The sequence below is a fragment of the Pantherophis guttatus genome, chromosome 6 (genome assembly GCF_059756535.1).
Source record: "Pantherophis guttatus breed Tessera chromosome 6, ASM5975653v1, whole genome shotgun sequence".
In the NCBI taxonomy this organism is placed as follows: Eukaryota; Metazoa; Chordata; class Lepidosauria; order Squamata; family Colubridae; genus Pantherophis; species Pantherophis guttatus.
In genome coordinates, this window is record NC_142068.1 from 49,773,038 (window position 1) to 49,786,404 (window position 13,367).

General features: G+C 35.5%; 1 long non-coding RNA gene across 4 annotated transcripts in view; it reads right to left on the reverse strand.

Annotated features, from left to right (window-relative positions):
- Window positions 1-956: 956 nt before the first annotated feature.
- Window positions 957-13,367, reverse strand: part of LOC117678841 (uncharacterized) — a 38,194-nt gene continuing 25,783 nt past the window's right edge. For 3 of the 4 annotated variants that reach the window (XR_015728508.1, XR_015728506.1, XR_015728507.1), the window contains 3 exons: window positions 6,847-6,990; window positions 2,678-2,799; window positions 957-1,186 (listed from right to left, as the gene is read on the reverse strand). This is a non-coding gene — a long non-coding RNA (uncharacterized LOC117678841). The remainder of the gene's footprint in view (window positions 1,187-2,677; window positions 2,800-6,846; window positions 6,991-13,367) is intronic. The other variant, XR_015728509.1, reaches the window with a different exon arrangement.

Below are 13,367 nucleotides of genomic sequence, written 5' to 3' on the forward strand. Positions count from 1 at the left end.
AGACTACCAAAAAAGAATCAAGATAATTTGTATCCTTTAAGAGTTTATGATGCTGCCCAGCCACCCTTCTCTGAAGTATATTGATCAAAAAGTAACATTTGTGTCTGGGAATAGTTGACAAAACATTTGAGATCAATTAAGTGGGTGGACCACTGCCACCTTTAAGGTCAGCAGTGACTTGTATGGCCATCACACAAAGATGCATTCACTGTTCTCTGAGTTTACTTACTCAAATCCCTTTTACAGCTAAGATGGAAAAAGGCAAAGAAAACATGTAGTAGACCACACAACTACAAGGGTATTGTCCATATGCTCTCTTCAAGATTCAGAAACCAAGATCAATATTATACAACTGGGTCAGAACTTATATTGCATCAAAAGCAGGTAGTATGAATCTGAATAATTTGAGTCTGAGTGTCAAGTGTGCGTCCTTTCAGTACTCAAGAAAGAAAAACCCCAACTCCATTTTCATAGAAAAAGGTACTTTTACTGAGTATGAACTGAATCACATATAGAAAGCATCCCTAAAACCCTTCCCCCAACTGTCCAGTCAGGATTATCCAATCCACATTCCCCCCAAGGGTCATGTGGGGTGCAGCGTTCGATGTGCCATTCTCCTGGTATGCCATGACGTTAACCTTGAGTAGTTATCAGTGTTCTTCTCAGCTTCAAAGGAAACACTGAAGAAAACTTTCTCTTCTCTTCTCCACCAGCTCACTTCCCCCCTCCCAGACATTCAAACAGCTCCCCCCTCCCCCCGTTTCAATGGCAGCCGAGCAAGCAAGCAATGAAAAAGCGGAGGCTGACACTGAGTCTGAATTATGTCACCTTGGACTCAATATTATTTTGCGTATGCTAGTATTTATTACCAGCATTATCATTACCATCATCATCTCTGCTTTTGTTCTTGATATCAAAGATTCTTTTAACTGTTCAACAACAATGAAAACTTAAAATTGTATCAGAATAAAAGCACAACAATAATTCATCCTTTATTTTTCTAGCACATTCACAAACTTTATCTAATTGCTTTTAATGTATAGGACTGCATATATCACTGTATTCCTCTTCTATTTCTCCTCTATAATGCTTCTATTATCTTTAGGGCAATATTTCAAATAGGTGGCTTCCATTAAGGTTAACATAGTAATAATGATGTTAAACATAGCTGACGAAAAAAGATGACCTGAAAAATTAGAGAAATTACAGCTTCAGAAAAATTAACACTGAAATATAGTATTTCTATTATTCACAGATGCCTGATAAGTATTGGAGCTGTTGGGGCTGTGTCAGATATACTGTATGGCTAAAAAGCAACTACAATCTATGTTCATTATCTTCCTTTGTACTGATATTTTCTAACATTGTGTTCTTGTTAGTGGGGTTTCAACTTGATGCTAAAACATGTCTGAAGCCATTAGCAACTGAATACTTTATTCAAGAAATAAAACTTTTTCTAATATTTAAATATATAAACTCAGTACTTAGACATATTGTACACTGTGTTCAGTGAAACAAATCTTAAGACAGAAATCCATATTTCTGTCTAGAGATCAGATCTCTTGAGAACCAGTTTGGTATAATGGTTAAGGCAACAGACTAGGAATTGGGAAAGCATGAGTTAGGCACAAACTCATAGGAATGACCTTGGGTCAGTCATTCTCTCTCTGCCCTGGAAGGAGGCAATGGCAAACAATTGTACTACCAAAAATGCTACCAAGAAAACAGTTGCCAGAAGTCAAAACTGATTCAATAGGATCCAGAATAATAATAGTAATAAATCTAAAACACTGTTAAAATCCTAGTTAATTAATAAATGACTTAGTACTCTTAATTTAAATTATAACCAGACTACTTCGACAGAATAGCTTTATTCATATCCCGAGGAATAGATTGGGGAATGGGAGGTAATCTGCTTTAAAAAGACTACAGAAGAATTTGATCTTATTTTCTAAGATCATCATATTTCTGAGGGAAAAAATGAGTATCAGGCACTTTAACACATATAAAATTATAGATAATAAGTAATAGATTAAATATAGCAGAAGAAACTAGAGAAAATAAACTGTATTAGTTGTTAGAAGTAATAACCATAAGGACTTTGCAAACTCAAATTCAATTAATGCAAATCTAATTTGAATGGGTATGTTTGATCACATTCATTTGAAGTGAGAATACAGGATGTGTCTCACTAATGAGAAAAGCACCTCAAAAAATGACTTTCATGAGACTATTACCTGTGCTCTCTTTCATGTTTGTTCATGCTGATTTTTAAAAAGGGGTTGAAGGATATTTCTTGTCAAATGTTAAATCTGAGAAACAGCATGTTATTGTATTATTACTCAATGATCTGAAAAGCTAAATTGCACAGTTTGGAAGATCAACCATATGGCTAAATATATATTCAGACACCATCTTTAGTCTATGTAACTTGAGCAGAACCCAAGTCCTAGAAGTTCATGTCCACTGTTACAAACAACCTAGACCAGAAGTCTTCAAACTTGGCAGCTATGCTAGTGGAGAATTCTGGGAGTTGAAGTCCACAAGTCTTAAAGCTGCCAAGTTTGAGGACCCCTGACCTAGACTATTATCTGTGCTGGAATTCATGGAATTCAAGAACTATCAAGCTTGGGATATGTCTGACCTCATAAACAGAGCACACAATACTGCTGATCACCTTTGAATCAGAAGTTGACCATTTTTAGAGACCGGCAATAGTAGAGATGATGAATCCTTTTCTCCTGCAAGTTACTGCAATACTTGTGCATGGAACAATGCTTAAGAATTCTTCACTGATTCCTAATTCATAATAGACAGTACAATATTCCAATATTTTTGATTTTATCAACCTAAAGTGAGAAGCAGAATCATAGAGCAAATATTCTACTTTTTTTTTTTTTTTAAAAAAGGCTAATCATACATTGGTGCCCCAACACAAACCAATTTATATAGAAATGATGCAACATGTTATCAGGGTGTCAGGATTTACTCCCTATTAAAAACCCTTGTTAACGTTCTTTGTAAGTCTTTGCCCCAAATCTAAGGCAACTTCACTTGAAACTCAAAGATAAATTGGCCAGTTGCCATTGTGATAATGATTGTGACCATTCTTACCATTATTTATTCTTCTATAACTACATTAATGCCAGGAGTCAAAATTGCAGTTAATTGATACTTGGTGTGAAAAAAAAATCTGTTAACAGTATTGTAAACTTATGATTAGACAAAGTCTCATCTCTGTTTTCTTGCAAACAAACTTAACAAATTAGGCTGAAACTTCCTTAAAAAAATCAAGAGAAGACTTATATTCTCAGATAGATAGAGTAGTTCAACAGCAGCAAGCAGACTGCTTCTAGCAAAAAAGCCATTAAGTTATGTCAACCCTGACAGCTCTACAGCTGCCTTAAGGGCATTACTGCATTAACCAAACTTTAGCTGAGCTGCCTGCTATGCTAGCTGAACATTTAGTTGCATATGCTGATAAGAAAAACAGGAAAGGAAGACACTGTGAAAACTCCTTGGGTATATATTGGTGATGTTCAGCTTATGATTCTGAGGCAAAAAAGCACCTGTTCATTTAATTTCCCTACCAGTTGCAAATCAGAGGTTGGAAACATTTGTAATTCCTTACACCATGTCCTGTAAAGCTTGTATGCAATGATTTTTCAAAAGGTGAGCAGCCAGATAGTGAAATTTTTACATATCACAGGAATGTTGATATTTGGTGTCTAATTCATTTGCAAACAAGATATGATATAGTCAGCAGATGGGGATTAGTAAACCCTGTTAAGTTTTGTGACCTGATATAATATGAATTACCATGGGAAATCAAGTGAAAAATGAATAGTAGAACAGCCTCAGCAGCAACAATAAAAGTTGTTTTGTGCAATTAACACTTTTTAAAAAAGTTATATAGTTCTAAGGTTGATCAGACATTCAAAGGTGAATATTTAAAACCTGTTAGATCAGAAGTGGGACTTCCAGAACATAATGTAGCCTTGAAACTGAATTTCAGAGAGGTTATTGGTGACATAATTTCCTGCCATTTTAAAGCATTAATCAAATAATAATAATAATAATAATAATAATAATAATAATAATAAGTGATAATGATAATGATAATAATAAATAATAATAATGATAATAATAAATAATAATGGAATAATTACAAAGGAAATTATAAAAAATCAAGAGGAACAAAAGATCAGCTACTCATTGACAAAATGGTACTAAAAATGCAAAACAAAGAAAAACGAATTTAAATATGGCATGGATTGGTTACAAGAAGGCATTTGACTCATTACCCCACAGTTGGATTAACATCTGTCTAGAAAACTTTGGAATCAGCAAAAATATTTGTACATTTTTGAAAGCAAATATGCAAAAATGGAAAACAGTTCTAACAGCAAATGGGGGGAACATTGGTGAAGTCAACATCAGATGGTGAATCTTCCAGGGGGACTCACTTTCACCACTACTGTTCAACATCGCATTAATTCCACTGACAATAATCCTACGAAACACAAAACTGATATACCAAATCTCAAGCCAACATGGCAAGATAAACCATCTACTATACATGGATGACTTAAAAATGTATGCAAAAAGCCCCACTGAATTTAAATCAATACTTAACACAGTTCAATTGTTCAGCAGTGACATCAAAATGAACTTTGGACTTGAAAAATGTGCTATATTATTCATGAAGCAAGAAAAAATAGAAGGAATAGAACTGGGAAATGGAAACATACTAAAAGCATTAGCAAAGGATGATGGTTACAAATACCTAGGTATATTAGAAACAGATAACATCTTGAATGGAAAACTCAAAGAGTCAATGCAAAAGGAATACATCAGGAGGGGCCGCAAAATATTAAAATCAAAGCTGGATGCTAGAAACATAATTAAATCCATTAATACATGGGCAGTTCCAGTGATACACTACTTAGCTGGAATCATCAACTGGACTTTGGCTGAACTGAAAAACTTGGACCGGAAAACACGCAAACTTTTGAATATGTACATCCACAGGTTGTACCTGCCAAGAAAAATAGGAGACAGAGGATTATTGCAAATCCATCAAACTGTAGAAAAAGAAAAATGAAGTTTGAATGATTATGTGAACCAAAGTACAGAAAAATTGCTGCAGGCTGTGAAAACGAAGAATGTTATAAAAACAACAGAAACAAAGACAGAATATAAGGAAAAACAGCTGGATTACAGATTAAATAGATGGAAAACCAAAGCTTTGCATGGACAGCTCTTGAAAAACATTGAAGAAAAATGTGATGACAACTTTACATGGACATGGTTTAAGATGGGAACCATCAAGAAAGAAACAGAAGGTTTAATACTCGCTGCTCAAGAACAAGCACTACAAACTAATGCCATGAAAACAAAGATACAAAAATTCACCGATAATCCAAACTGTCGACTTTGCAACAACAAAGTTGAAACTGTTTCACATTTAATATGTGAATGCAGCAAAATTGCACAAACTGATTACAAAGCTAGATACGACCGAGTTGTGTCCACTGGTCATTATGTAAAAAATACGACTTTCCTGTACCCAAAAAGTCATGGGAACATAAAGTGGAAAAACTTATAGAAAATGAGAAGGTGAAGATCTTGTGGGACTTTCGAATACAGACGGATCATCATTTGGAACACAACACACCAGATATCACAGTTGTCAAAAACTGAAACATACAATTTATTGACATCACGGTGATGTCAAGGGTCATACCAGGAGATGTCAGAGTTGAAGAAAAAGAACTGGAAAAAATCATGAAATATCACGACCTGGCTATTGAAACTACACGGCTATGGATGAAACATGTAACAGTGATACCCATTGTTATCGGGGCACTTGGTAACATGTCCAAGAATTTTATAGGATACATCAGCAAATTGCAGCTGCCTGCAATAACACCAGTGGAACTGCAAAAAACTGTGCTACTCGGAACATCGTATATTTAAGAAGATACGTTATTTGATACCTAGAACGCTAGCAGCAACCCGTATCAGCCTTTGCACCAGTCAATGGTATTTGTGACATATTTTTAAATGTCCAGTTGACTGAGTCTCATGTTTAATGAATAAAAGGGATAATAATAATGTAAATAGGCTTGATTTTTGGTTGCTAATCACAGTGTGGAATTTAAGATCACTCTATTGGTTAAGGAACTACATCGTCAATTTTTTTCTTAATTGATAAACAAAACAGGTCAATGGTGATATGGGTAGCATATAAATTTAATAAATAAATCATAAAATTATTTGTTTTTTGTTCTTCAAATTACTGTTAAATATTGAAAAAATTATGAATCTGAAATCAAGAAGGGTGCAGAACAAAGAGAAATTTCACTTCATCTGATTCCAATATCTGAATAATCTCTCACTGTTGAAGCAATGATAAAAAAATATTTATTCCCAAGTTATAAGATAATAAAATAAGAAAGTAACAGAAAGCAGGTTAGATATAAAAACTTTAATGCTTTATAGTGTTCTAGGAAGACTGAATTTATGCAGCAAAAAAACATCTTGATTATGGTAAAATAAATCTTTTGGGACATAAAGCAGATTTTTTAAAAAACTATATGCAGATCAGTATAAAAAAAATCAAAGTTAAGATGTGCCAACGATATTGAATAGCGTTGAAAGTAAATAATGATGGTTAATATAAAGTGGCATATCTATAGATCCTATTTCAGATAAATAATTATATGAGTGTTCACCACCTTTACAGTCCTAAGCAGGATGAATCTATTATTGTATGTAGGAAAAAATAATATGGGTGATCTTCTGTTCTACCCAGAATACAAACTGAAAGTTGAAACTACTTACTATATCTATTTTGGTTTTCTTTCAGTAGATTCCAATTGTTGTTTTCTTAACATCTACTATATGGCATCATATTCTTCCTTCATCTCTGCAAGCAGGATCTTGGGAATAGGATTCAAGGAAGACACTGATTTTTTTTACCTGTCACTACAAATGGTACAGAAACACAAGTTACTTAGCTACTTGTTTACTTCAAAGATTTCTCTTTTAAAATTAAGCTATAGGGTACATTTGGGGCTTTTCCAAATGAGTGACTTGAATAAATCTTACTTTCAGTTTTATTAAAGTAATGAATATTCTTATCTTGAATTTGAAAATTTACATTTATAATCTTTTCTTTTTTACGTTTATTTTTAGACTTCTAGTTCTATGGTGCTGTAAACTGTCCGAGATACAGATATCTAAACATCATTACAGTTTTAAATGTTTTAAATTAGTTAAAAATGAATATATGGGTTAGTGATAGGGATTTTGTCTGGATGTTTCTTTCTCTGTAATCCATGGATAGATCAGTTTATTCTTAAACTCAGTCTTTCCTGTGGGCTTCCCCACCAAACCAGGAAGCATGGAGAGCAAAAGAAAAGATTTTACTGTCTGTCAGCAGGATAAGTCACCAGAAACAGAGCAGCTCATCCTCCCTGCCATAAAGAAAGGGCTCCTATATAGGTTTAACAGGAGAAGCCAGCACAAGAAAGACTGAGTTTAAGAATAAACTGATCTCATCTATCTATATATGTATATTCCTTCAGAACGTTACTAGCAAAGTTTTTGGATTTATCTCACAGACCTAAGTCATTGTAAGCTTCTCTTGTTGAGACATTAAAAAAGGACACTTAAATACAGACCGGTGGAAGTTAAACATTCACTTTCATGATAGAGCCCTATGAAAGGATCCCTTATCTGTTCCCAGCAATGCTGCCAAAGCAAGTAAGCTTCTAATTTTCGGTAGCGTGCTTGTAAACATGTATTTTTTTTTTAATTTGATTTATATGCCGCCCTTCTCCGAAGACTCAGGGCAGCTTACAATGTGCTCAGCAATTTTTTATACAATACAATTATTCAGAATAATAATTGTACTATTTTCTTTTGGACGAAAGAAATAGAATCACAGGCACACACATGCTTCTAGATTAGCCCCCACTCCAGGGTTAAGACATAATTAATGATGCTAAATGTAAGTGTCCTACTCTCAGCATATGACAACTGTGACTTCTCATTCTTCCATTACCTCTTCCATGGACTTCCATGTAGAATTTTGCAATGAAGCTTTATGTCAATTAATTTTAATATTCTGTAATTGCCACTTAAAGAAACATGTATAATAATGCCTGTTTATCATGGACACAAGCCATGATGCCTAGGCCTGTTGAGGAAAGGGAACATTGTAGTAAATTTAATAAGTAAGGTTAATAATTTAGGAGTGTTAGTACTCAGATTAGATTTATGTCCTGTTTTATATGCTGAAAATGGGTGAACCAAATAATACACTTCTTGTTTCATTTTTTTTAAGACTAGTAGATTTTTGTGATGCAGGTGACATTAATTTAATTCAATATTTTTTGATATACAATATGTGTGCCTTGTTTTTAAATTTTCATAAGTATAATATACAGCCTATACAAGGCTAGGAACATTCACCTTAACACACCATTTTGTAATGGAGGCAACATTATTCACCTCACTGAAACATACATAGGCAAGATGATTGAAGTTGTTCCAACTCCCTGTTTCTGTATATGTAATCATGCCTTATACTATCAGAACAATATGGGCCAGAGGAGACAATACAATACAATCAATACGAATTTTGCTTCACTCTGTAGAAGTAGGAAAAGCAGTTCATCCAAAGTTTGCATAGTCCTAATAACTTAGTGATCAGAATAATAAAAAAAAAAACCCAACACAGACCAACAAGCAGCTATGTGCTGCTCTTTATGGCAGACACGATGGTTGAGACGATGGTTGAGAAGTGGAGAGGATGGGAAGGATTCCCTGCTGGCGCTGCAGTGCTGTAATGTAGTGAAAGTGGTAAATCAAAATCTAAAAGTGAAAGTGATAAACCATAGCCTCTGCTCTGCCCTGATTTTGGAAAGACTGCATACTAGTTGAGTATAATTATTTAGACGTTCCCCAGAGAGGATTCATCTGGAACTTCAAATTGGTCAATGTAGTTTTAGTTCCTGAAAATTATTTTTAGTGATATGTGTAGAATAACCTATATGTAGAGTATAACCTGCCAGAAATTAAAGAGCTATATATATAAAAAAAGATTGCTAACTTAAGAGTGACTATGTTTACAAACTCAGAGTTTCTGGGGACAAAGAAAGCAGCAAATAGTGAATCAATATATTTTTGCACCTTCTTGCAAAGTCATTTTCACTTTGGCTTCATGGTTTCTGAACCCAAAATGGTGTTTAAAGGAACATTATGGAAACTATTGATTAGGAAACTTAAAGAAATTTGTTGTTAAATGTGATAGAAAAAATACTTTCTCCCTCATAATAGTTTTTCAAACAATCAACAAAATGAAAAAATGAACAATCCAGACTCATTCTTGTTAATTTTGTTATAGTAATATTTAATTGAATATATGAAAACAGGCCTCCGTAAAATTATCTGAAATCGAGTGGAGATTAATAATGTCCAATTTTGCAGGTTGACCTTCCTCAAAAGTACAATATGCTCATGTAGTTAACAAGAGAGAATTGCAGAAGATATATTCTTGGAAATACATATTCTTCATAAATGAATTAAAAAGTGTGATCTTTTAGCAATCACTTTACAAAAATTCTAGAAGTGTGAATACCCTGAATTTCGATTCACATTTTATTAATAAGATGTTAGGTTTGTGTAAAAATTAATTTAATGAAACACTGGTCTCAAATCTTCATGTCATCTTCAGGGCCCTTAAAAGTTTTGATTTAAAACTTCAGTTCAAAGGAAATTAATTGAATCGCCTTTTCAAATCATATCTTTGAGTCGAACTGTTTTGACATATTTAGGTGAATTAGTTTCTTTGAATGGTTTGCAAGATATTTGCATATGCTCAATTAGTTCATTGAATAAATTAAAACATCTGTATATAATTGATTCAGTGAATTGACTGAATCAACTCAATGGACCCTGGTACTCACCTAATTTACACAGCCCTGTGTAAGCATCTGAAAATCTAATTTGTCCTCCTGGCTATTACAGAACAAAAAAACAACAACAACCCATAGTTCAGTTACTATAAATCATTTATTGATACAGATATTAGTAGAAGAACACAGGAATGCTTTCAGTCCCATACTCTTTAGTAATATTCATTATCTCTATTAGAGCTGGCTTCTTTGCTAATAAAATACTTTATCTTATAAATAAAATACTTATCATAATTTATTTATTTATTATAATTTATTATAATTTATTATTATAAATACTTATTTATTTATTTTATAAATAAAGTACTTTATCTTATAAATAAAAATACCAAGAAATATGATAAGATTTTGCTTGGGATAATGCAAAGTTTCCCATCAATTTTACAAATAATTTAATAATACACAAGAATCTTTACTTGTTAGTTTTTCTTTGTTACCTTAAAATGGGTGTCCTAGATTATATTTTAGCATTACTAATCACTGACACACATTTTAAATTAAAATGAACAATGTGTAATAATGCAGTTATTCAAGTATCATTACACAATCTATAGAATATTATGACTGGTCATTCTTGTTAAGTGAGATTTAATTGGAAAAAGCAAACGATTTGCATGCAGAGATAACTGTGAACAGTTTACAACACAGCTATGTAAGCAGTGGTGGGCTGCAATTAATTTAACAACTGGTTCACCTAGTGACCGATTGGGTGGGCATGGCTTGGGGGTCATGTGACTGAGTGGACATGGCCAACTTGATGTCACTCACAGCAAGGTGGGGCGGTGCAGGTGGGCAGATACTGCAGAGATAGGGCGATTTCCTATGTACCATTCCAAGTCCCTTTCCCCCCTCTTGGGTTGACAAAATAAAAACCGATTTAAAGATTGCAATTACCTGCCGAGCCTGCATGGCACATGCTGGCAAAAGGAGGCTAGAGGGAAAGAAAGAGAAGGGCCGATGGAAATTTTCAGCCTCCATTCAGCTGTCTGCACCGTGCTCAATCTGAAAGGGGAGGTGAGGGGAAGCAAAAAGCCCACTAGGTCCGCATGTACTTACTAGCATGACAGAGAATCTCTCTCCCAGCTCACTGGTTTGGGCATTGGGAGCTGGAAGAGTAGAGTGTATGTGTATCTCCTGAACTCCATCTGCTGCTGCTCCAAGCCTGGAGCCTGGCTGCAGCTGACAATCAGCCAATTTCTTCCAGCGCTTATGCAAGGAACCCTGGAGGAGCTTACCGGCAGCATATTGTATGCTTTTCACTCCAAGCAGCCCTGGTAAAAGTATTTCAGGGGCAGAGCGGTCTTCCTTAACAAGCTCCAAACCATTGCTGCTGCTGCAAGCCTGGGTTCCCTGCACGAGTATTGGAAGAAAGGGAGTCTGAGAGTGAGGGTGGGCTTTTCCAAGGCCAGTCATAGAGGGAAACTTCTATGTGCGCCTTTCCTTCCCAAGGAAAAAGCCCAAGCCCATCTGGCACATCTGGCCAGATGAAGGCTGGTGGGGAGCCAAGCGATGATGGCTCAGCCCTGGCTTTCCTTCCTCTCTGCCACCAGCTGCAGGAGGAAAGTAAGATCATGGGATGAAGAAAAAGGTGATCATGGGGAAAGAAGCAGGGAGATTTAGTAAGGACCAGGGCCTCTAAAGGAGAAGAAATGGGGCAACCCGAAGCAAAGCACAAGCGAGTGGCATGTGGAAGGAGGCTCCAGGAAAGGCCAGAGGCAGGAATTGATGCATCCCCTGACCCAAGGCAAAGGATGAGTGGGTGGCATGCAGGTGGATGCAGGAGAAAGCCCTGGGAAAGGCAAGAGCCATGGACTAGTGCATCCCCTGACTTTAGGCGAAGAGAGAGTGGGCGGCATGCAGGTGGAAGGATGGCGAGAGCCAGGCCTGAAATGCGGCTGAGGCTCACCAGGTCCACCCCGAGGCAGCCCTTCGCCTGAGTGGTTTATCTCCATGGGCAGCTGCTGTGAGCAGAACGGGTGAAGCGTGCTTATCAGCTGGGCTGTGTGGTATGGACACGGTGTGATAGGGCAGGGTGGGTGGGGCGGGGTTGGGTGGGTGGGGCCAGCCAGTGGTGGCATTTGCTGGTTCGGCAAACTGCGCATAATCTTAACTACCGGTTCACTTGAACCGGTGCGAACCGGCAACAGCCCATCCTCTGTATGTGAGCCTGACTTTAATGATTTAACGTGAGATGCTTTATATTTGCCATTGTGCGTTGCAAAAACCACTAATAATTTAGAAGGCAATTGAGATCAAATTCCTATGCAAGGAGAATAGATAAAGAAATGAAAAATAAAGATAATAAAGAAACAAATAAAAATGATACAACAAATGTTATAACATACCATTGCTGCCCATTTGATTACGGTATCATCACCTAGTGTGATTGTGGACAATATTTTTCTGGTTCAGATCTGGATTCAATGGCCATGGCAGAGACAAATCTAAAGAATCATGTCATAAAGTGATGTGACTTTCTCAGATAATAAAATTGAAAATTTTTCCAAGTTTTCCCAAACTAAGCAGTGCAGAGGTCTCGTGTGCTGTTAAAGTTGCAGTGTATCAACAACAACAAGAACAAAAATATATTCTTTCCTCTATTATAGAGTTACAATATTGTTTTAGCCCACCATGTGAAACATATTATACTTACTGTATATTATTGCTCTAGTGCCAAGTAATTTGTTTTCATATTGACAAAATATTCTCAGTAATTTATTCCAGCATTAGATGCATCAAATTTATTCACTCAGCCTTCTGATTCAGTAGCTTTCTCAACCACATGTTACAACTGGATGTTTTTGCATTTAAATATTTTGTCATAAACTTTCTCCCAAGTAGCAAACATTGTTTTCTCTTATGGCTACAATCATTATCTCGGTCAATTTTTGAACATTGGTAAATGAAATCTGTTTCCATCTTAACTTTCTTGAATTTTCTTCCTTTTCCTTTTCCTTTCCCTTTTTCTTTTCCTTTTCCTTTTCCTTTTCCTTTTCCTTTTCCTTTTCCTTCCCTTCCCTTCCCTTCCCTTCCTTTCCCTTCCCTTCTCTTCCCTTCAATTCATCAGCTTATCTGAGGCTGTTTTTTCTTTTTGCTACCTTCCTTTTGTCCAGAATTTTTCACAATTTCGATTCCATATAAATTAAATAAATAAAGTGAGAATATTCAAATTTAGCACATTAGGTTCTAATTTTGAATCTTTTAGTTGCTTTATATTCCAGTCTAAATATTGTTTTCTGGCTATAAACATTCTTCAATATGGAGTTGAGCTGGATTGCTACACCCATGTTCTTAACTTTTTGTGTATTATTCTAAGCTAAATCTCTTTCTGTTATCATTCAGTAGTTATCGTCAGTTTCTTTTCACTGCTTAGTGAAACTC